Genomic DNA, 25280 nt, shown 5'->3' on the forward strand with positions numbered 1-25280 from the left:
CTGCAAAAGATTTAAAAAACTAACTTTGAAAAGTAGTTTACTGAAAAAATTCTACAAAAAATAGATATTTACGTAATTTTGTGTTACGTAAGAATGTACCAAGAAATCTCATAGACATTTCGAGGCGTATTAAGATCAACTATTTTTTATTACCACCGACTACGTCATGTATTCCTAAGCATTATTCTGTTATCCGATTAAGTAATAAAAACACCTTACTCTGGAAATTCAAAGATGTTAACAATGTACAAATCACTAAACGAGCAAGGGATTTACCTGTCTGTCGACCTCAATCAAGAAACTTCCATTGGATCTTATGATTTCCGGAATATGATATGAATCAATCAGTATATAATACTCCCACGATAATAAAAAGGAATTTTCATACAAGGAATATAATTTAATTTACATAATTCGATAATAAATATCTTCTGTTATTCAGGAATCTATTTCAGATAAACTATAATTTTCAGTAGTCTGAATTTTCTGTGCGTAAATGAATGCACGTTATTGTATTTTGTATCAGAAAAATTGTTAAATCGAAATAAGATGAAATTTTTCACGTATAATACCATCTTTTTTACTTAAATATAGATTTTACCTTGTCATTAATCTTCTTTTAACATAGTTTATATTTTAGATCTCTCTAACTGTGTTACTGAGAGAGGAGCAATTATTAGTAAGTATATGGTCGAAATGTAATGATTTTTGTTAAATTAAAAATAATATATACTTTTGTATGAAATTTATTGCAATAATAATGTTTTAAGCACATTGAAAACTCAAATCTATAAAGAAGAATTTATATTGAACAAAATCAAATAACGAGCAACAATAATAAATACATATTGGAATGTTTCAAATGTTGTAAATAAAAGCCATTTTTAGAGTTGAAAGAACTTATATTTCATAAGATTTCGTTATATTCCAAAGATAGATTTTAAGTTGTCTTGTATATTTAAAATCTAATGTAAAAAAAGAATCATCTTCTGGTTGAATTCACTATATAACAGTTAAATTACAATTATTTTATTTGTGTATATAAACAGCCATTTTTGCTTTTGATATGAATTATTTTACTTTATTTTTAATGAAATATTTGTAATTTAGAGGCATTTTGTAAGTTTTCGTAACCAAATTCTTTTGGTTTTGATTCTTGTTAATGTGAACACTATTATATTATTATTATTATTCGTTTTGATTTGTTTTTTTTTTTTTTTTATTATTATTTAGCTGACTTGTTAATATATTTTGCGAGCTGTTAATTATGTTGCTGTTGTATCATAAACGTTAAAGTAAATGCTTAATTAATATTTTTTCCAGACTACATTTAACACCTTTGTTTGAATGTTACAAATTATTTCTTCCTTCTCCAAAATAACTCTTTAATAAATTTATTCCGAAGTACAATGTGAATGTACTTCAAACGTACCGAATGTATTTTTAAATAGAAAATTTTACTCTAGGCTTCGTAGTAAGCTAAATATTGTTAATAATGATTGAGGTAAATGTAAGTTGTAATTCAGGTTACCAAAGTCAGATAAATAATTACTAAAATCGATAATATACCTACTTTTTACTCTCCTTGTATGATGACCCATTTATTTATTTCAAGATCAGAATAAGTTCTAAATTAATTGCGTTAAAACGACATCGAATGAGTGAAATGATAATGGAAGTATTACGGTTAAATAATTTGTAATATTGCATTTACCATTTTTACGTTTAACTTATATTTGTACATCTTTACTACAGTGCGTTCGGAAAGTCGATTTGCATTATGCTTTAGAATTATCTGATGCATTCTGTTCTTTCTGCGTTTGGTCGGTTCCCCTGTGGGTTCGTTGGGCGTTGCTAAATAATAAACCAAGACGACAGTTGTTGAGTTGTGATTGAACGTGCTTCGTTTCGTTTATCGGAATCAATTGTTGCGAGACACGTAATGGTTCTTTCAGTAGATCCCCGGCGCGCCCGGCTATGCCGTCCACGCCAGAGCAACCCAAGCGGCCAGGGCTTGGTCTTCTATGCCTCGCCTCAAGCGAGGACACCCCAAAAGCGGCCCCCACTAGGACAAACATCTGCTGTTGCCGTGCCTCTGACGGGGACACCCCAGGGATCCCCATTGGGACTATGGTCTTTATTCCTTGCCTCAAGTGGTAAATCCCCAAACGGACCACCATCGGGACGTGGTCTTAATTCTCCCCCTCCTAGACAGCCCGCATAAGCCACAGGCTCCACTCCCGAGATCCCAGAGTCCCCAATCACCCATCGGGTGCGGTCCACCTCAGCGAGCCCCCACTTCCTGATTAAGGCTGCCCGCCCTTCCCGTACCAGTAGTTCCCCAATCTGCATCCCGGTCATGATACTCCTTCTCCTTCGACTTCAGGATCCCAGCTGCTAGCTCCTCAACAGCCCGCCACTCAACAACATGTTGCGTGGTGCGCAACAAATCGGCCGATAAGCCACCACATGGCCTGCAGACAAGAAGGAGCTGACCTCCCTTCCAGGACCTGGGGAAACCTTCTAGAACCCAACACTTTATTCAGGGCTTCCAGGACCAGCTATGGATGCGCGTTCACCAATACCGTCACCAATACCTGGTGGCCGACAACATCGGTGTGATCCGTATCCGTGATAGGAAATAGACTGAGCTCGCAACGCCTGTCCTCTGGACAAAGGCAGAAGAGGCCTACAAACCTCTTCAACATCACCTTATACGCCCTCCCCCATTGGTCGACGTCAAAATCTTTCACTAACTTACTTCAGGCCTCCAGCTTAGCGATCTTGATTGCGGCACATAGTCCATTTCGAGCAGACCTGTACGTAGTCTCTGCCTCTACGACTTGTTCAGAACGGCTCCTCCTCACCCGTTGCAGTCTCCTCCTGGTTGCAAGAGCCTCAGTTCTGAGGAAGAGAATGGCCCCGGACCACCAGTAAACCCACCTCTTTGTCTGGCCAAGTCTTGGTCGTAGCCTGACACTCTCTTCCCTCAACGCAATCGCAAAACCTGCAGACCCTCCAATCTATTAGCCACTCAATCAGCAAATAATGAAGCCTGCATCACAGTAGGCCTCCACCTGTGATACCTGTGTTGACATACCGGACTCTTAAACTGGGTTGTGAACAGGATTGCCCGGTGGTCACTAGAAAACTCACCGTCAAGTACATCCCAGCGGGATGTACTTGACAGTTACCCGCGGGAGGAGCCTGTCGAGGACCGCCGCGATATCAATCACAGAGCCCTATCCTCAACCAACATATGTCAGGATAGTCGGGGTATTCAGGACAGCCAATCCCAACATTCCAAGCATTGCGACAAGGGTGTATCCTAGGCGGGTGGACCGTATCCCACCAAGCTCAATGCATTCAGCATTAGTCACCTGTGAGTATCACCAGCATCTCCGCTCCCTACACCAAATTCCCCAAATCCACTAGGATCGTCTCGAACCGGGCATCACCACAATTAGGAGATATACAGCAGCTCACAAATATGCACACCGTCAGGCCCACAGCCACAAAGCTTCGTCCTCTCACGACCTGTTTGACACACTCCGTCCTTACCAGTATGCACCACCCAGCCTCCAGAGGATACCAATCCTGTATTCTGTTTCGTAACCAACAGAAAATTCACATATCCCTCAGCTGTCGCGGCCTAACCAGGTAATGGACCGCCGTCCTCCTATTGGCGTTTATCTGGAGGCATTTCATAACTGACGATGGCCACAATCCCGGCCTACGGTCCGGTGTCCACTCTTTAGATGTGAAATGTTTGAAATGTTTAGGCATTTCATGTCTTAATATTTCTAGGGTTCACTACAACGACCCACCTTATGTCCCATTCCCCTACAATTATAGCTCAGGTCAATTATAACAGTTCAATTAATAAAAGTTGTACTGATATTGGAGGAGGTCATTTTCAATACCTGTTATAAACTATTCCAATTATTGTAATAACCGTTTCTATAAAATAATTAAATAAAAATACAAAATAATAATTAAGAAACTTTTGTCATTACACTTCCATAATTCCAGTGCACAGCAATTTTCCGAACGTATTGTATTAGTGAAACGAAAAATAGTGACTCCGAATTTAGGATTAAATGAAAATATCGAGGCTATTATAATCGGTTTATAATAAAAAATATGAGAGGATTTATATCAACTAAATATTAATTTTTTTTAAAATGCTTGGAGCTAAATTGGAAAATGAAAATTTAATAAGTAATTCTTTTAATTTAAATATAGTGATTTATTGTAAGTGATGCAGAAAAGAAATTTTAAACATACAATGAGTACATGGGTTCAGTACTACATGGACATTTGTTAGCCTCGTAGGTCGCTATGAATTAGTTTGAGTGTGAGACGGGCTGACGTTTAGTATTCAGACCTGACACTTGTCAGTTTCAAATATAAATATAATAACTAAAAAATAAAAACTGTACTATTTTTAAAGGTATTAAGTTTTATAAAAAGTACTTAAGTTAAAATTGTTTATTTCAGATATAATATTTCATAATGTTATAATTCATTTTTTAAATGAATTTTTTAGTTTTATCTAGAATAACACTGTTGTAAATAAATGCAATCGGTTCTGTGTCGCGTGCGCGCGCGCGCGCGCGTGTGTGTGTTGTAAGTAAACTGTTCAATAAAGCTTCAAAAAGCAACATTTATTTTATCAATTCGTTAATTTCATAAGCGTATTTTATTAATTACAAAACTCTTCTGTAATTTTAAACAATAAAAACTATGAGAACTGTCCTACACATTTTGTTTATACAACGTAACACATACTCACACGCTTATAACTTACATCATACATTTTTTTTACGATACTGTATTTTTTCATAATATATTACTCGTTTAATAGAGAAATACTTTATTACTTTTTTCTGACAACTGACAACTTCTATTTTTTTTTTCTTTAAGACCTTACTAAAAATAAGATCCAACATATTAATTACATTGAATTGAAAAATCGATATCAACACTAAGTAGGAATATAAGAAATGAGTTAATGGATATAGATTTTAAAGCTTCTAATGCTTTCTGCCGCTTTAAAAAGTCCAAATCATATATGTGCTCATGTCTGATTACTGAAACGTGATTGTATTTACGTAGCCGGAGAACCAAACAGAGATTTGAATGAAATTGTGAAAAGGGGTAGAAGAACTAGATAATAATTAGGGCAGAAGAGAACAGTGTTCGCTATAAAAAATTTAAAAAAAATATATTAGTAATTACTGCACATATAGATTTTCTTATCAAAAAAGAAAACATACATTATTATTTTCATCTGGAATTTTTTTTTTTTTTTAACTTTCTTTAATCCAATATATACATCATTTTTGTAATCAAATAACATTGTTGATATTTTTTGGGATCGTGATATCATTTATTGTCTAATAGTTTAACAGAAATTTTGGTTCAATTGTAGCACTAGCTTAATTTAGTACAGACCTTAATCTTTTTTCGAATAAATAAGCATCTTCACTAACATCAATTTTCCATATAAATAAATATATATATATATATTGATGATTAAAAAAGGACTTTACAATTTAAAAGCATATAAAAATCAATTAAGATAACTTACAGATTCGGTGAGGTCTCATTTCACAGAAAAACAGAAGTTTTAACTCACGTAGTTAATTATTACCGAATTCGGCTCCCAGCGCTGTCACCGTGTTGTTATAAATGTAAACATTTACTGGTATGGAACGGGCTCACTGGGTGTTTTGGTTTCACGATTTGAAGTCAGTCTCCAGTTCAACGTAATTTTCGTAGAGAGTACGGTAGGGAGCCTCCTAATAGGCATAAAATTTAATTTTGGCACCAAACCTACGTTGAGACAGATTGATTTTCTTCCAGACAGAACGGCCCGTTCTTCTTCCAGGAGGCAACTATAAATGGTATCGTTTATCTGGGCATGCTTAAAAATTTTCTAATTCCTCAGTTAGACGATGATGACCAAGATGAAAGTCATTACTATCAACAAGACTCACTACCGCCTAGAAGTCCGAAAGTTTCTTGAATCTCGATTCCCAGGCCGGTGGATTGGTAGTGAAGGTCACGTTACATGGCCACCTGGCTCCAAAGCTTTGACCCCGCTAGATTTTTTCTTGCTGGGTTTTATTAAAGATCGGGTTTAGGTACCAATTTTGACTGCTGATCTTGTTGAGCTAAGATTTCGAATTAACGCCACAGGTGCAGAGGTAACGCCCGACTTGCTGGCTACAGTCTGGAATGACATCGATTTCAGGTCAGATGTATATCGCATTAAACATGGAAGCCAGATTGAGCCAAAGTGAATGTTAGGTAACAAATTTTATATGTGTTTTAAAATAAATTCTGTTTGATATCGGTCAAATAAGACATCTTAATAAACGTACATCCTACTCCTTAGATAGCATATTAAGTATATATTAAGCTTATTAAGAATATCTAGTTTTGTTTTTTTTATACTTTATTTCAGGATTTTTAAAGAGTTTCTACGTATAAAATGCATAATACTAATTTTAAAATTATGTAACGTTAAAGTACTAATTTTTTTTAATTTAATTTTTATGGAAAATCAGTTACATTTTTATAGCAATCTTACGTAGATTCTATTATACACTAGAAAAAAGGCGAGCCTAGGGCCCACCTCGAAAATGTTACCTGGTTTATATTTATTACACATGATTTTATCAAATCTTTTGCCAACTGTAACTAAATAAAGTTCATGAATTTAGCGTACTAGCAACAAAAAAGCTTTCAACGAAAATTTCAAAATCTTGAACATTTTTAGCTGTTTCTTGAGTTGTGATTTTTTAACACAGTTCTAACCGAAAGTTTTCCTTTTTTATTCCGAAAACACAAATAAAATTTTGGATAAATCGTTCGTATCAAGAATATAAATCGTTCGAATGAATGAATCGTTCGTGCAAGCTTGCAGCCGCCCGGCGCACCACTATTGGTCTGCTCTGCGCCAACAGCAACTAAAATAAAAATTTGAGCACATATAACAAACAAACCCACGCACCATCTTTTTTATGGGAAAGATATTCACATTAAAAAGGAATCGCCATTGGAATTTCTCAAAAATTAAATACTAGTACTATATAGAACTTCTGAAAGTAGAACATAACACAAAAACAAGGTAAAAAATGAAAGTGATAACAGAAATAAAAAAAATTCAGGAGCAAAATGTAAACAAATTTTACGTTATAAAACAATATTTAAATATTTTTTTAAGAACAAAAAATAAATTAAGGAAATATAACAACATATCACTCAAGAGCAGTGAGTCGGGGTGTGTCCGATGATGGCATGGGGGACCCTCAAGGGTGAATTGAGGGCGCGAGGCTATGGGTGTGCGCAGTGCATGCCTATAGCCTGTTTATAAGAAGGATTCAACTGACACGGCACCCTGGCGCGACTGATATACTGCTCAACGGCGGTTCTGGTCGCTCCGAGGGTGCTCAAACGAGCACCTGGGGCGCTCGTTAAAACGAGGGTGCTATAAACGAGACTCGTAGAAGAAAGAAAGAAGGATGTGGTATTGATGGGTTGAATTTTTATTTTTATGGTCTTTTGAGAACCTTATCTCAAATTTTAATATCGGGGCCCTTTACACCCCGTAAGTGTTGTGTGTTGTACTTGTCTTTTGTGTCTTAATGTTTTGTGTAGTTTGTGTTTTTAAATAAAATGTAAGGGCCCTTTACACCCTTACATATGACGATCCAGATGGTGATAGTAATTTCTTTTAAAGAATGTGACGAGGGCTAATGACCTTAGCAGTCGATGCTCGTAAAAATTCAGATAAAAAAAAAAACAAAAAAAAAACATATCACTTAGTTAAATAATGTAAATAAAGGTAAATATAATAAAGCAGTTATTTCTAAATTCCATGCTGCCACTATTATATATGTTAAAACCTCAATATTGCTGTTTCCTATATTTTAATCCTAAACCTTAATCTGAGAAAAGAATTATCAATAATATAAGAGTAAATGCTAGTAGTGCAATAATTTACTCATATTGTCATCCTAACTTCTAGGATGATAGGAATGATAGGACGGTAGGAATATACAATTATTAAAGATAAGTAGGATTGTACAATACAATTTTTTGATTCTGTGGATCTTTATTTGATAAAGAAATCTTTATATAGGCTATCTTTCATTCTTAGATATATGCGTATTTTAAAATTAATTTACTATTCTGGTCAATGAAATACTGTTATATACTATTTCTTAGAACTGTTTTTATTTATTTTTTTTTATTTTTAGGAAAGTCTTATTTGTTAGATAGTTGCTGAGTTTATTCCTTATTTTTAACTATGACGCAAAGATGAGTCTACAAGAAGTAGTTTTAATTTACTTAGTGGAATTATTAATTACATTATAGTGAAATTTGTTGTAAGTATGATTGTACGATTCTGTTTTAATTTTGTTTGCTTTATGATAAAAAAATTCCAATTTAATATGAAATGTTATTATAAACGCATTATCTATTTGGAACATATCATTTATTACAAGAAAAGTTTATTCACATGATAACTTTGAAAAAATATTTTTGCAGTTTGTAACAGGAAGATTCAAATAAATTTATCCTTTAGCTAAAAATTATTAGCCATAAAAATTTTCGCTGTATAGACTGTATTTATTTCATAATAATAAGTACTTTTTATATTTTTCTTCTTTATGAATATTAAATTTAACTGAAGTTTTTTTTTTATTTTTTATTTTTTACAGAGAGTATTCTAGCATAATTTTTTTTTCGTGTAGTGTATATCTTATCCTGTGCTTTACATATATTTTACATAAAATCTAATCACCGTACTATATATATATATTATAATAAGGCATTTTCACATGTTCTATATGTTACTACCTGTTAAACTATTAAGTTTTAACATTATAATAGAAATAAAAGGGCGTAAACTCTGATCCTTATGTCTGGTTACACCCAATTTTTTTTCGTTAGATAAACTGCGAGTTCACTGAAGAGTAAAGCAATTTTTCGTTACTCTTCAGTTCTACTCGGTTTCCTGTCTAAAGAAACTCAAAAATTTTTTATGTTCTTCTGAAACCGGTCGATCAAATTTTTACAATTCATAAAATTAAGATAAAAAAATAATATTTTATTTCCAACGAATTCAAAATCATCTGCTATGATTCTTATTTATTTCCAAAAATGATAATTTAGAGAAACAATTGATAGATTGAATTATACTGACAAATTTTACATTATACAAATTTCGATTATTTTACTTTTTATTTAAGTATAACAAAACACAAACAAATCTTGATTATTTTACTTTTTAATTAAGTAGTAACAAATCAAGTACAATTATGAGAATAGTACTTCGGTAGCTTTCGTTTGCTGGTCTAAGAAAACATTTTCCTAATGACCTGGATGTAGTGAATTTATTTGCATTTTTCAAAAAGGAGATCGATTTCTTGCTGATGGAATATTAATTTCTTTTTTTTAATCTTTTCATAAATTATATTACATTATATTTTAAACGTTTTGATCATCTATAACGAGATTAAAAATTAATGTTTCTAATATATTTTTTAGTTAATAAAATAGGAATCTAAATTTGGTACAGTTAAACCTAACTCCTTGTTTTATATTTCGAACCTCATCAAAAAATTTGATATATGGCTAAGCAATCATGTTTCCAAATCAATTCTAATTTTTTTGTGATTTTTTTGAATTTCCTCCCTCTGAATTTAATAATGTATATAACTGTTCATAAAAACTATGTTACACTTTAGAATTAATATTTCAGATAAAAATACAGCATTTTTATGCCATTTTTTTATGTTTATTATCTCTGAGGCCATAAATGAAATGTAATTTTTAAATTAAAAATTGTCCTACAGAGAGAGAATACTATAATACTATATTTAGTATAATACAATTTTATAATACTATAATACATTTGGGGCACTTATGCATAAGTGCTCCAAATGAAGTTCAACACTTCGTAGCACCAGAAATAAATCACAGGTAAAAAAGAATAAAAAAAATATATATCATCAATACCAATATATGAAAACAACACTACAAATAAAACAAATATTCGTCGGTAATAGAAATTACTGTAATTTGTAGATTATCAAAGTGTTGTTCACTACAGAGTGACAGACTCATCCTGTGTTCCCACTCCTAGGTTCCTTCTCCCGGTCACTTCTCTGGTTAGAACTCCCAGGTCCAGTAAATGGAAATTTTTAGTCGCCTGATGTCATCGCTGTTGTCTAATAAATTTACTCTGCCAGATAATTTACATGTTTGTGTTATTTCTGTTCATACCACGAGCCAGTTTTTTGGATTTCTTCGTAAACAATAGGTAATCCTAGATACACATGATTTTTCCCCTAACAAATCACGGCGCCTCTGTTATTGTCCTCACCAATTTGTTTTCGAATCTTTGAATTATTTAAAAATTGCTGTTACTCATCGTATTCCATAGTTGGATCTATTACGTCCAAAAAGATTTAAGGATAACTCTGTAGATCTACATTTTATTAGATAACGATAACTGTGAGTTACTGCCCAGCAACCAGTCTAGTTTCCTTTACTTGATGTTGAGTTGTCTCCTTTTTTCTACCACGTGGCCATTCCGCTTCAGGCGACGATCCAAGTGTCGGCCAAGGTACCATGCAATGTGAGGGATATAGATGCCATTCAGGTAAACCCTTCGCAACAATCATCCCTTCACATTGTAAATATCACATGGCTCGATTCGTTCTGATTTGTCCTCCATTTCCAAATTGCCAGCCACGCGCCGATCTCGTCTAACTCTGATTGTGGGTTAGCTGAGGATTCAAATCTTCAAATGATTCAAATCGTCATCATTAGCTAGGATTACCGTGTCGTTTTCAAACGATGTGACAGTGACGTAATCCGGAGCAGGAAGATATGATGAGAAAATCGAACAGAACTGGCCCCAGAACAGAGCTGAGGAACTCCCAACCCAAATTCGTGTCGAAGAAGCCAGATAATTCCTGATTGAGCCTAACCTGGGAAAAGCCCCATGAAAGTAACTCCGCAGGACTGAGTAAAACGTCTGAGGGAGGCTCTGTTTGATCAGGCAGCCAGACCTTATCAAAGACTTGCTGAACATCAAAAAACGCTGCTGAATAGTGTCATTCAAACAGCTCTATGGGATTGTTGAATGATACAGTGCCCACTCCTGAAGCCAAATTGATGATCTCGTATGATCGCCTCTCGTTCCAAGATAGGCCACTGCCTCCAGAGAAACAGCTTTTCTAAAACTTGGATAGTATCGGTAGAAGACTTAAAGTCTATAGGAAGTAACATCTATAGTAACATCTTAAAGTCTATAGGAAGTATAGGAAGTAACATCGTGAGAAGATTTACCTGGCTTCGAGACCGTAACTAGATAGGAAATCTTTCACTCAGATGGAAAACACGTTTTTCGGAGAATCCCAGTGAAAAGGTCTGTTATGTACCGAATGGCCTTGTACGGAAGCATTACTAACATCTTATAAGTGATCAAATAAAATCCTGGAGCCGTTTTTTAATGTCTTCCCTTCCTTGATTCCTTCTAGCATCTTCAAAGTTGAAAATGCCTTAATTGGTAAACATAAAGAATCGGGCTCTCTAGAAATTCACATATTTGATCTTCATCAGGACCCTGAACATCCAGCTGTGAAAAGACCTTGCTAAGATAAGAATCAAATAGGTCAGAATTTTCGGAATCGTTCCTCTCGAAGCTTTGTTCCTCTCGAAGTTCCATGTCCCTCTCGAAGCTTTCAAGGGAGCTTGCCAGAGATGCTTGGCAGCTTTCCATAAAGAGTGTCTACCACTATTCAAGGGGGAAATATTTTCAAGGTATTTGTTGAATGTTTCATTTCTAATGGACCTTTGCAGTCTTTTTAATCTATCGCTTCTCGGCCTCTTGGCTAAGATTAAAGTGTAGTCCTTTTAATCTCAATGAAGCTGGTGTAGCCGAACGGATTAAGGTGACAGACAGTCCTTTTAATCTACGGAACTGGTGTGGCCGAACGGTTTAAAGTGTCAGTCGACCGCGTGTAGTCCTTTTAATCTAGCCCACCGGGCTGGTCTAGTTGTTAACTCGTCATCGCAAATCAGCTGATTTTGAAGTCGAGAATTCTAAAGTTCAAATCCTAGTAAAGGCACTTACATTTATACAGATACGAATACTAGATCGTGGATACTGGTGGTCTTTGGTGGTTGGGTTTCAATTACCCACGCATCTCAGGACGGTCAACCTGAGACTGTACAAGACTACGCCTTATTTACATTTATACACATCATCCACATTCATCCTCTGAAGTAATACCTTACGGTGGTTCCGGAGGCTTAACAAAAAAAGAAAAAGAGAAATCCTTTTAAGATCTGCATGCTGCTCTGTTGAAAGAAGTCCTATCGTCAGGCTTTCTGTAGCATTACCTAATCTTCTTAGCATTAATTATATCCATTACCTCACTTGGATAGTCCGTAGTAGTTGTTAGTCTCCAACCCCAATGAACATGCTTTGCGTTCCAGTCGCCCTCCCTCACCGCTACGAAACGGGAGTCCAAAGTCTCCAAAGTCAAAATGTAAAATAAAATTTTTTTTATCAACTCCAAAAGGCAAATATAGGGTTTTTACACCTCAAATTACACTGTTAGATCCGGAGTAAAACGGCATTAAAAGAGTCATGTAGCTATCAATTTTTTTAAAATTGATTTTCACTAATAATGTATGTGGTTTATCCATACTTCAGTTTTCATTGCACGAGAAGTAGCACTTTAAGAATACGCGCCATGTATGAGAAGCTTGATTTAGTTATTTAAAAATAAAAATAAAGGCAATTTATTTATAATTTAAAGTACTGCACTTTAAAGTTTTATGTTACCTTTTGAATTTTGATAATGCTACTCCGGTTCATTTCTGTGGTAATGTAAAAATTCATACTGATATAAATTTTTAATTTTGTTGCAATTACAAAAAAAAAAAGGTATTTTCCCCTGCATTCATTTCCTCTATGACAATTGCGATAAATATTTAAGAATAAGAGTTTTAGGAAAAACAATTTGAATTAATATTTTATACCAAAAGCTTATATAAACATTTATTAACTTTTTGTTTATTGTACATTTCATTGAATCATTACTTTTTTTATAAATATTAAAATAAAATAATTTTAAAAAAATATTTATTTTTGCATGAAAGTGGTTTTATAAATGTATGAAATTAAATTCTTTTATAATACAAACCTAAAAAAAGGACGTGCTTTAAAAACACAACTAATACATAACTTCGAAATTTCTATCAAATTAGGATTTCATTTTGATATGAAAATGTAATCGGATTTTCACATTAAAATGAAGAATAAAATCTTTTGCCTGAATTTATTACTTAATTTCTTTATTTATAAATGTCTGAATTTTTTATGATACTAACATGAAATAAAATCGGTTAAGGTATTTTAAAGTTTAACTAAATTTAATCAAATTAGTTATTTAATATAGCGTTAAAATCTATATTTTTCTTTTCTTATGGTAGAGATATCCTTAAGTTATTTTTTCTTTATTGTGTATAACAAGGGTTTCTTAAGTCAATTTTAATAGTATATTTTATTACATGCTCAATCTGACCAATAAATATGAGTTATTATTTTATGTACTCATACTTCATTCAAGTGTGGTTGTACAAAACAAGGAAAGGAATTCAAACTCCATATTTACAAGAGGTTTAAAATCTGCTGCTTAAACAATAAAAATTAAAAAATAACCAAAACTAGAAACAAATAATTATGTTTACATGGAAAAATAAAATATTAGACTACTAATGAAGGAATATCAATTTTTAAAAATCATGATTTCCTTTACGCCTATTAAATTACATACACACAATTTTTTTTAAATGAAAAGTACATAAAATTTTATTTCATTAATAATTTCTGATATTTTTCTTCTTTTTTTTATTGTTATTATTGAATTATTATTTATTTTAAAAGTTTTTTTTTACGATCAGAGGTTAATAATTATTAATAAATCAATATATTTAAATTCAAAAATAAAGTTTAATAAAAAGGAAATGAAGTCGGGATCTGAACCGATGTGCCTTCTTTTAAGATCCAAATATTTCATTAATTAAAATTTTATTTGGTTATAACTCTGAAACACCACAACTAGGTGTTGCAACAGTCCTAAATCCAAAATTTCAACATCCTATGGCTAATCGTTTTTGAGTTATGCGACATACAAACGTACGTACATACGTTCGAACAAACGTACGTACATAAGTCACGCCGAAACAAGTCAAAATGAATTCAGGGTTGGTCAAAATGGACATTTCCGTTGAAATCTGAAAACCGAAATTTTTCGCGATCATAATACTTCCTTTACTTCGTACAAGGAAGTGAAAATACTTGGAATTTAGTTACAAATGTTTAAATAAATGCGCTTAAAGTAAACGATATGCTGTTAAAAATCATGAAAATTAAATCAAATTAAAACAAACAGGTAGTGGTACATAAAATTTTATTTAATTTGCAAGGAAATTGTTAAATATTTACTAAGCCAAAATTAAGAATTTTTAATGTAAAATTGAGAAAGATATGTTACGGTTTATCTCATAAAATTAATGGATTGAGTATGAAGAAAGGATAGTTAAATTATGATGGATAAATAGAGAAAGACAAATTGAATAGATTACAAACAAAAGAAAAAAGATTAAAATGAAGCTGATAAATGAAGATGTAGGATGTAATAATAAAACGGGTATGCAGAAAGGAGAATGCTGAACTGCATCAGTCTACAGTTGTTTCATGTATTTGCTAGTATGTAAAGCAATATAAAATACATGTAATTTAAGTTCTGGAATAAGCAGATATATTATCTCTTTGTTACCTCACCATAATAGTACACTGCAGTTTAGAAAATAATAGTTTTATTGTGTTGAATAAACGGACATGTAATTAAAACAATTTATTCGCAAACAGATTTCTAAACGCTATTCTAATAACAAGTTCGATACAGTTGGCTGGTCAGCTGACAGCATAGCGTGCATTTTGGAAGATTGGTTATATATATATATATATATATATATATATATATATATATAAATACAATCATTCATTTGACAGATTATTATCGTTTAAATGATTTGTATCTACTCATAACTATTTATTGTAAGTTTAAATAATCCATGATCACGAATACGGCATACGGTTAAATCGAGTGAACACATAGTGCGCACAAATCAAATGTATAAATTCTGTTAAATTTTTTAATGAAAAATTACGATTATCAGGTTAACTTTTATATTTTCCAACGGCATAGCTTTATAGTAAGAATATGTGTAGGAAAACGTATTGAAGAAATAAAAGGATAAGCTATTACATCTGATATAGATTAATTCATTTGGAAACACATTCATCAACATAATTCATTTCTTTCTGAAGTGTGAATGACGGTCCCCAGTGGGTATGTGGCAGATATTTCAATACTAATTGATAAATATTTTCATAATCAAATGAATAGATCTTGTAACTTAATTAGAGAATAAAATTTTAATTATTTATTATAATTAAAATCCTTGTATTATGTAATTACAATAGATTATTAATAGTATAATTTAAATTCATGAAACTTATTAATCGGGAAATAAGCTTTCAATGTAATAATTAGATCATTATATGAGAAATGATCTATATACAGACCTTAATGTATAATTTATATGTAGACCTTGTTTTATTTCTTACAAATTCATCTAATAAATAATGAAATATTTTATTAATTTCATAAATGATTAACAAGTAGATGAAGAAATTAAATTATAAATTCTATTTTCTAAAATGTATTTTTTTTTAAACCTAATGTTGACCATAAGTGGGAAATCCTGGAAGATGAGACGCTGTCAGATCACAGCTATCATTCCTTCTGAGAGCGGACAGCCGAAGCTATCTCAGTAAGAAGGAGGACTTGACTTTCCTTCAGGCCAAATTCCTGGCACTCCTCAACGATATCAACTCACGCAAGGAGACTCAACCCAATCATCAGGTAGGCCAATATGAGATAAGGCCTTTTTGATGTACTAACGAGGTCGATAGACTAAGATGATCTTGCACGAACACTTGAAGATCAGAGGTACAATAGGAGAGACAATATCAAACCCCGTACCTATTGGTGGGACAAGCTCAGAAGGACTAGGCAGGATCTAAAGTAAGAGATCTTCAAGATCAAACGGCAGAAGGGGAAGAAACTCTGCAATGCCTTTGACAAGGATATCTGGGGAGTTGGCTACAGAATTGTTACCAACAAATTTCTTCTAGTCCTTCACAGGGCTACTCTCTTGAGTTACGGAGAGACTCTCATCCCTCGATGTGGTGAGACAACCCGTGAGGAAATAGCTGCCATACATATCCCACTCGTTACCACAGAAAGGTTCGTGAAGGCCAGTAATAATATCAAATGCGGAAAGAGCCCCTGGTTTATACAGAGCGCCTTAGCAGGCGGTGGAGCTTATTAAACTCGCTCCGTGGGGATGGTTGATGTTTTCAATTATTTATCGTCTAGAAATAGATTCCAGAATCCTAAAATCCGTCTGGTTTGTACTCATCAGGAAGGAGGAGAGGCAAGGCAGTGACCCAGCATCCTTTAAGCCGATCTGCTTGCTTAATTATTTGAGTAAGTTTTTCAACAGAGTACTGATTAACAGAGCTGTAGAAAACAAGCGGTCTTAGCGACCTATAGCTTGGCTACCGTAAGAGCAGGTCAACTGTATATGACATATCTAGAGTCATGACCACCAGAGTCCAGGTAACCAGATTGGCCTCAAGACATATGCACACGCATTTGATGTCGGCTATGATTTTATTCGATGTAAAAACTGCATTAACAATCTACTGTGGGGCAAGATTTTCTGTCACTGAAGAATCTTAACGTCAGTCCACGCCTGAGGAGGATTAATCAGTGTAACCTCTACGAAAGGTCTGGGACAAATAGTTCCACCGAGAACGGGGATCAGAATGAGTATCGATGTTCCACAGAGCTGTGTTGGGCCCACAATTGTTGAATATCGCATATGACGAAGTCCTGTCCGTCGCATCCCCCGTTGGAGCATCCGGGCCAAGTTGGAATGTACGGTAATGTAACTGGAAACGAGGCGATAAATTTCAATGTCTCGCGCCTGAAGGAGATCGGGCTTCCCAAGTAGTCGCAGTCTCGGGCAATTGGAAACTGACCCCGATTACTTTTAAGATTGGTACCATGGTAGTCCAACCTATCTATGCAATGATAACAACACTAATTTTAGATACATATTAGTGAGGATCAGTCAATGAAAGAAAAAATGGTTGCCGCCATCGGTCGGATAAATTGCCAACATCGGGAGTACCGCACAACGAAGTGAAGGTTATTGGTGGTGTCAAGTTTTTGTACGGAGCACCAGTCTGGTTCACCGCGATGAAAAAAAGAAAGCTCTCACAATTCTTAGTCAGCTGCACAGGGCTGTTTTCTTTGGATATGCTGCGGCCACAAGACCTTATCGAGCGACACCGCAGCGTAGTGGCCGGACTTGCACCCCTGAATCTTCTCGTTCGCAAGAGGAAGGAAATGTGCCGGGAGCGGATTAGGCGAATGCGGAGACATCGTTTATACGCGGATGGCAGGAGAGATGTTATCAATCATTTGAGGCAGATGAGCCTACAGACTGATCCCTAACCTTCAGAAATGGCTGTACCAAAAACACGGGAATTGAGCTAAGAGGTGACCAAAAAAAGTTCCTACCTGTTGCGTGTGTTTTAAGGCATCCTGTGCGCGCGGATGCTGAGACCCAGCGCAGAATGTGATTATTGCGGGAAAGAGGATACCGCAGAATACTGTGTTCATATGAAGTAGCATGCCAGAGAGAATTCGGCGCGCTTACCCCAGACAACATCATTGGGACTATGCTGTAGACCGAACGGACGTGGCATGTGGTGTTCACGACGTTGGTTGAGATCATCCGAACAAAGATGACAGAATAGGTTCACGAGTGAATAATTCCCTCTTAGTCCCCTTGGAGCATGACCCCGGCCCCAAGATCGAGGTAAAACCCGCAGGACCCCGAAGCGTGGTCCATGGCGTCGTTCGAGGCGTTGGGCTAGTAATGGGGGGGATGAATCTGAAATTTAATATCACTATTTATTCTATAGGCATTACTTGTAAAAAGTACACATAGAAAATTTCTGTTTACGACTTCTGAGATAAAAACGTTTCAATTCCGGTATATCTAAATTTAGATATTTTTTACTGTTGAGAATATAGAAAGTTAGTTGGAAACGTGTATACCCTTATTTTTTTTTATTTTAATTTAAAGTGTGAAATAATTATTTTATAAATCTCTCCACGCGAACAATAACGTTCACAACTACTCCGTGATATCGTGTTAAGTCCCGGGGAGGAATGAATAACCAATAAAATCATTAAATTTTTGAATTCGTTATCTTTAAAAGTAGAATTTAAATGGATAGTCTTTAGAATAGTTTTAAAAACCTTACGTTTTTTTTTATTTTTCCTGTAATGTTTTCGGGTAAATGTAGCCTAATCTATATATATAAAAATGTTAAGTTCGTTTGTGTACAGCTTCAAAAACTCAAAATGTTCTGCACCGATTGAGCTCAAATTTTAGCACGATATATAACCCGCATCAAAGATTGTTTTTATCTATTTTTCGCATCAGTCACATACCCGCGACCGCGAGAAAACAGTTTTTTTAACGGTCAGCTGTGTACCAGTGACCGCGCCATCTGCCGGAAGCGAGGGGGAACACTCGCCATACTAGCTAACGACAACCGCAGTCACATGTGAAACAATACCTGTTCCCAATTACACTGTTTATTAACAAAAAAAAAAAAAAAACTATCCACTTGCATCTGATTCAGATTATTATACAATCTGAATTAAATATTCACTTTAATCGAGGTACTTTTAAGTGATCGTGTCGTGATTGAGCTGCGCCTTTCACCAAGCTCTGAATTTATTAGAAAACGACCAACAGTGGGATATATGTATTAATGTCGCGTGCAACACTCCACATCCAAACCAAATTCGCGCATTATTCGCAATTATATTGACCGCTTGCTTTCCTTCATCTCCCACAAAGTTATGGGAAAGATATCGATCGCATATCGCTAAGGATATTTTGCATAGAGTACGCCTAGAAAATACCAATATGACCATGGAATTTACAGAAGGCATTTACAACGAAGCATTGATAAATATTGAAGACAAGTGCTTAGCTATTGCAAATAAAGTTCTTAGTCAATTGGGAATGCCAGCACCCACCCGAGCTGCAATTACTTCATTTGATTTGGATTTACGCCGTGAACAGAGTTACAACATTGGTGATCTTCAGTCATATGTCCAATCAAGCATTCCCAAATTAACGCGTGAACAAAAAGGCATTTATGATCGCATAATGCAAATGATAAATGACGGAGTTGGGGGGGACCTTCTTTTTGGATGCGCCAGGAGGAACTGGGAAAACATTCCTCATTAGATTGATTCTAGCAACAGTTCGATCAAAAAAGGACAATTATCCTGTTGCGGAATATTAATCAGCCAAAACTCTGCAACGGCACGCGACTTGCAGTTAATAAATTGATGAATAACGTAGTGGAAGCAACAATTTTAACGGGGCCTTTCAAAGGTGAAGATGTCCTCATTCCTCGAATACCCATAATCCCGACCGATACACCATTTTAATTTAAAAGATTGCAATTCCCAATTCGATTGGCATTTGCAGTCACAATCAATAAAGCTCAAGGTTAATCTTTAGAATTGTGTGGTTTAGATTTAGATGCGGATTGCTTTTCACATGGGCAACTGCATGTTGCGTGTTCCCGAGTCGGCAAACCAGATAGCCTTTATATCTACGTGGAATAACAATAGTGGAATAACAAAAAAATATTGTATATCCACAAGTATTGCAAAATTAAACTTCTATGAAACGTATGCTTTGTTTTGTTTCTCATTTCTTATCCATGCAACCACAATGTGCCACAGCGAAGCGTGGCGGGTAGAGCTAGTTGTACATAAATGCAATATGAGCCTCAATATGTATGTTACATTAATTATTGCAATAGTTTCTTGCAAGAATAATTAAATAATTAGTTATAAATTTTATTTAAGAATAGATTACAAAAATGAAATTTTGAATTTGAAAAAACTTTTATTTTTATTTTTCTTGAAATTGTTATTTAACTGAATGTTTTCACTTAATAATATACGAGTAATGTTACACTGATTTGTTATTAAATTATCTGCATTATCTACTAACAATAAGAAGAATAATTCCATGATTATATCGGTGTAATATTTCAGTTATTTGCTGATAGAGCAAAAAAAAAAAATGAGTTACAATATTAATTTAACGATGAATTGTCATTTTTTCATATGCCTACAGTTTTTTTTTTTTTCACTTCAATTAGTTGAATACAATGCACACGATATCACAACAAAAGAACTAAAAATAAAAATTAACTATCATTATTCAAAAGATCTATCTAAATATTAGTAAAATAAATAAATTTTAAAAAAGCTGACAACACAGTCGTAGGACTTTCCCGCCACACGGCTTTTTTCTGATGCACGGATTGCACATACAATTTAATTAAAAATATTTATCATTTTATTTAAATATAATATTTTTTGTTTATTTAATTCAATGATTCTAACCAAAGTGCACGCGCGCATACCGTATTTCATTCGTGTGGGTGTGGCGGTACTAACGGCCACTTCAAATACTTTTTCACACTTTAAATATTATTCCTTTGTTTAATTCTACCGCTCACCTGTGACCGTTCAGTGCTCTTTGTGGTGAGAGGAGGTGCTAATGACACACTATGACCACTTAGCTACTAGTTTATTTAAAGAATTTTTTGGGGTGGGAGTGCGATTTTACAAAAACTCTTTTTGGAAATATTATTACTTTTTAGTTGTTAACAAATCTGCTAAGAAAAATAAGTCCTTAATTAGGCAAAATCTCGAGATATTGAAGGTGACCTAGATGTACAGCCTCACCCCCTTGACTTTTAAATTGAAAATTTAATGGCATCAATGCCCCATATATAGAATTAATCACCTAAGTTTGGTCAAAAACGGTCAGTAGTTCTGAAGATATAAGTTGATTTAGGGTGCGACACCTAACACCGAACACACACACACAGATATACGAACATCCGGAAATTTTCCATCCGGTTTTTTGGGTTCCTTAGGGGGTCAAAACGTAAAGATCCGGTAAAGACCGCATATGCCTAAATTGGATCGATTACCATTCTTTCCCTTCTGTAGTTATAGTTCTGCTACAGCTCTGTGCGGAAAAGTAAAATACGCTATACACAGTAATAGTTACGAAGTTTTATAACAGACTAGACACATTTTGTGATTACTTGAATAAGATTTTTTGTCAAATCTAAACTAACAATTGAATTAAAATTAAGCAGAAAAAATATAGAAGTCTACTGTTTAGTAACCTATATTTACAAAATTAATTTTGTTTCTATTTCTTAAAATGGGTATGTAATACTTAAATAAAAACGGATTTTTTTTTTCATTAATTTTAAACAAGAGAAATATATATTTAAAAAAAATAAAAACAGTTTATAATAACTACCGGTTTAAAAAAAAGGATTTTATCTCCCTTAATTAGATCCTTTAATTATTATCTGATTTAAAGAGATAAGCTATAACTCGCCGGTAAGTTTTATTTTCGAATTTGAAATAAATTTGGTTTAAAAATTTTGTATTTAGAATATCTATCACTTTTGGACTCCAAAATTTAGACGTTCTCAGTTCCCATCCCTATGCGTAAATTAGTCTCATTCACTTTTTACTTCTAGCTTTACATTTTTTTTTCTTAAATAGTACAATATTTCTGCAATTTCTAATACAGGCAACCGCTACTTTATTAACTTAGATAGATTTAAGTAACGTCGATCATGGGAAATTCAACTATTAATTAGGAAAAATAACTGTTCACATTTTATTTGAGATAACTGCCAATACCTTATTATTTTGGTTTGTCCAAAATAAGTTGACGGATTTTCAGGGAAGAATGTGTTTTAATATGTCCACGGGAGAACGCCCGCGGCTGAAGACAACGTTCAATAGAAGAGAAACATTCAAAATTTAGTGTTTTTGTAGACCAAATGTTGAAGCGGTGTGGATTATTTGCGAGCACATTTTAATATTTGCTGGTTTGTTTACAGTTAAGCGGATTATTTAATTAGATTGGAGCATTGGATGTAATATATGATTGACCGTAATGTATAGATTTGTTGTTTGTTTCTATTACTACAGATTCTGACTGGAGATTACTGAATCCATTATTGCTGTTTCTGACTTACGGCAATGAATTTCAGACGTGTCTCTAGCTGCGGGCCGAGGATTAATCTATAACCAGACCACATGGCACATTATTATAAGGCAAAACTATAATATAAGAAGAAAGATGGCCAGCAGTAATATGGTTGGCGTTTTGGGGTATGTTGGAGCTAACCCGGACAATAGAGATCCTCTCATTTGTGGTTCTATATATATGGCTGTTTTTTTTTTAATTCATATTTTAAATGCCGGTTCATATTAACTATTAGCATTCTCTGTCACTCTCTCTCTCTCTCTATATATATATATATATATTCTCTCTCTCTCTCTCTCTCTCTCTCTCTCTCTCTCTCTCTCTCTCTCTCTCTCTCTCTCTCTCTCTCTCTGTGTGTGTGTGTGTGTGTGTGTGTGTGTGTGTGTGTGTGTGTGTGTGTGTGTGTGTGTGTGTGTGTGTGTGTGTGTGTATGATGTGTTTTAAATTTAAATCAAGGAAATATAAAAATGAGGTTGTAAATTGAATAGATTAGAAAATTACTATTTCTTAATCATTTAGACCACGTAGGTCTAACTACAGAAAATTGCATGTGATATTCAATGCCAAATTCATAAAATATTATTACAGTATTTTGCAAATAATGATTATGTGAGGTTGAGTTCCTGTATTTTGATAGTACTCCTGTGTTACAAAATAAGACTTTTAAAATAAACCATTATTTTATTGTTCTACGATTAAGGGACGTTCAGCATTGCTTAGTATGTAACTGCAGTATGCATATTAGAAGTTTTTAACAGTTTCTTCAATAAAACGTATTTACGAATATATAAAATAATATTGAAAGTGCAATTACCCGACCAATTTTTATAAATGTTTTGTTTTAATTTTATATTTTTTTTATTAATCCGATTTTAATGATCGTATATCTTACAAAAAATAAATTTATTTAAACTTTCTGTAACATTTTCGTATGTAGTTAAAAAAAAGGTTTTAAAAAAGTAGATTGTCATTGGATGCTAAGTTAAATATAATGAAGTGAAAAGTAAAAACTGAAAATAATTTGTTCAGAACTGTAGAAAAAAATTTATACTTAACGGGTGTATTACTTAGAAAAAATTTAAAAGAACAAAGCAGATAGATTAATCTAGAATTCTGAATAGATGCAAAAATATGTTATTAAATCCCTAAATTTATTTTCTACGGCTGTAGAAAGTAAACGTTTATCTAAATAATCGCTTTACTTTTAATGTTCACTTAAATATACACATCGCAAGATTGATTTCATAAATTATTGAAACTTTTTTTAAAAAATATATTTAAAATACATTTTGGATTTTACAAACCGATATTTTTTTATTTGTGAAGTTAAATATCAATTTTTTTTCCCGTAAAATTTGTCATTTACTCCTTCATAAGAAACGTTATTCGTTTTATAAACAAAAAAATACTGCAGATTAATTTTTAAAATCAAAGAGGTTATTTTTTAACATTTATAATATAATTTATTTTATTTATTGTTCTAATAAAAACTGGTTTAAGTGCATAATTTCTTTCTTAGATCAAAATCACTTAATCAGATTTTTCTTTTACTTTTTTAATTGCAACAGCTTCACTTGAAATAACTGTCTTATTATAATTAACTTGTATTTATTATTCTTTCATCGTTAGCCTTCAGAATATTGAATGTGTTTTGTGTGTTTGCGTACACACATAAACAAACGTATTATAACTATTACAAACATTAACATTTTTACATTAACTCGTAGGTAAATAATTGTAGTACGTAATTTGGTGTAGTAACCTACATATTTATATATAGTAAATAAAAGAGATTTAGTCATTTTTTGATAAACTTGATTACACATAATGGTTATATAACTAAAAACTTTATTTTTTTTTACTTTTTTTAAAAATAAAATAACAGTTAATTATGAAGCTAGGGACTACTTGCCATGTCTCCACCAGTATTTCCCAACAATCTATTTTTTTTTTTTTTAAATCTATGTCATTTTACTGTATGAAACTATTATTTTTTTTAGATTCAAGAATAGTGGTTGGAATGACAAATATTTATCAAGCTTATTTTTTAGTCTGATTTAATTCTTTCTGATTTTTTTATTAATCGTTTCAACAATTCTAAATTTATTCATAAACAAATAGATAAATAGACGTACAGACTGAAAGTGAGAAAATCGGCTAATTTTTATTTATTTTTTAATAAAACTCATATGATGAATAGTGGAATTTTACGAATTATGCAGTTAAAATTAAGATGTTACATAGAATTAATTTTATGTCAAGCGCTAACGCCCAGTCGTACATAGAAAAAACTTACATATACCCTACACAATTTAAATAGATTAAATTATTCCAGTGCAATATTGCATAATAAGCTGTTACTTACTTTTGAATACGTTTTCCATAACTTGTAAATCTGTTTAAATCAAATATATAATTGTCAATGAAATTTTTAAAGAATCATAAAACTATTTTATTTTATTTTTTATATATTATTTAAATTGTTTATTTCTGAATCAAAGCGTATTAATAATTGCTAATTATATACACTCACAAAATATTCGTATATATACATATATACTTGACGGCTTTACACATAAACTCAGTAAACTGTTAGTATGTTATGTGACTCATTAGTATGTTAACACAGTTGCTAGTATCCCCACCAACATAGTAGTGTCTTGCCACCTCTTGATAGTATACGTCATTTTAACATTAAATTAAAATAATGTAAACGTCATATAAACAATAAATTTACACATTATATTCAAATTATTAATAGTTTTAAAATAATCATATAAAAGATAAATTGCTACGTGTTCTGTTAATAATAATAATAATAATTAAACCATAAAATAAAATGTAACTAGGAATTCAAGAATTAATAAGTATAATGAGTAACTTATTTATCAGTAGATTATGAACTGTTAATT

At 33.0% G+C, this 25280-nt stretch overlaps 1 protein-coding gene across 1 annotated transcript in view; it reads right to left on the reverse strand.

The window, feature by feature from the left end:
- The window catches only part of LOC142321660 (uncharacterized), a 147485-nt gene extending 122601 nt beyond the window's left edge, over positions 1-24884 (reverse strand). The window contains exon 1 of the mRNA XM_075359926.1: positions 24734-24884. The gene's annotated coding sequence lies outside the window, so the exon portion shown is untranslated. The remainder of the gene's footprint in view (positions 1-24733) is intronic.
- Between the last annotated feature and the right edge of the window lie 396 nt (positions 24885-25280).

Source organism: Lycorma delicatula, chromosome 3 (genome assembly GCF_047948215.1).
Source record: "Lycorma delicatula isolate Av1 chromosome 3, ASM4794821v1, whole genome shotgun sequence".
Classification (NCBI taxonomy): domain Eukaryota; kingdom Metazoa; phylum Arthropoda; class Insecta; order Hemiptera; family Fulgoridae; genus Lycorma; species Lycorma delicatula.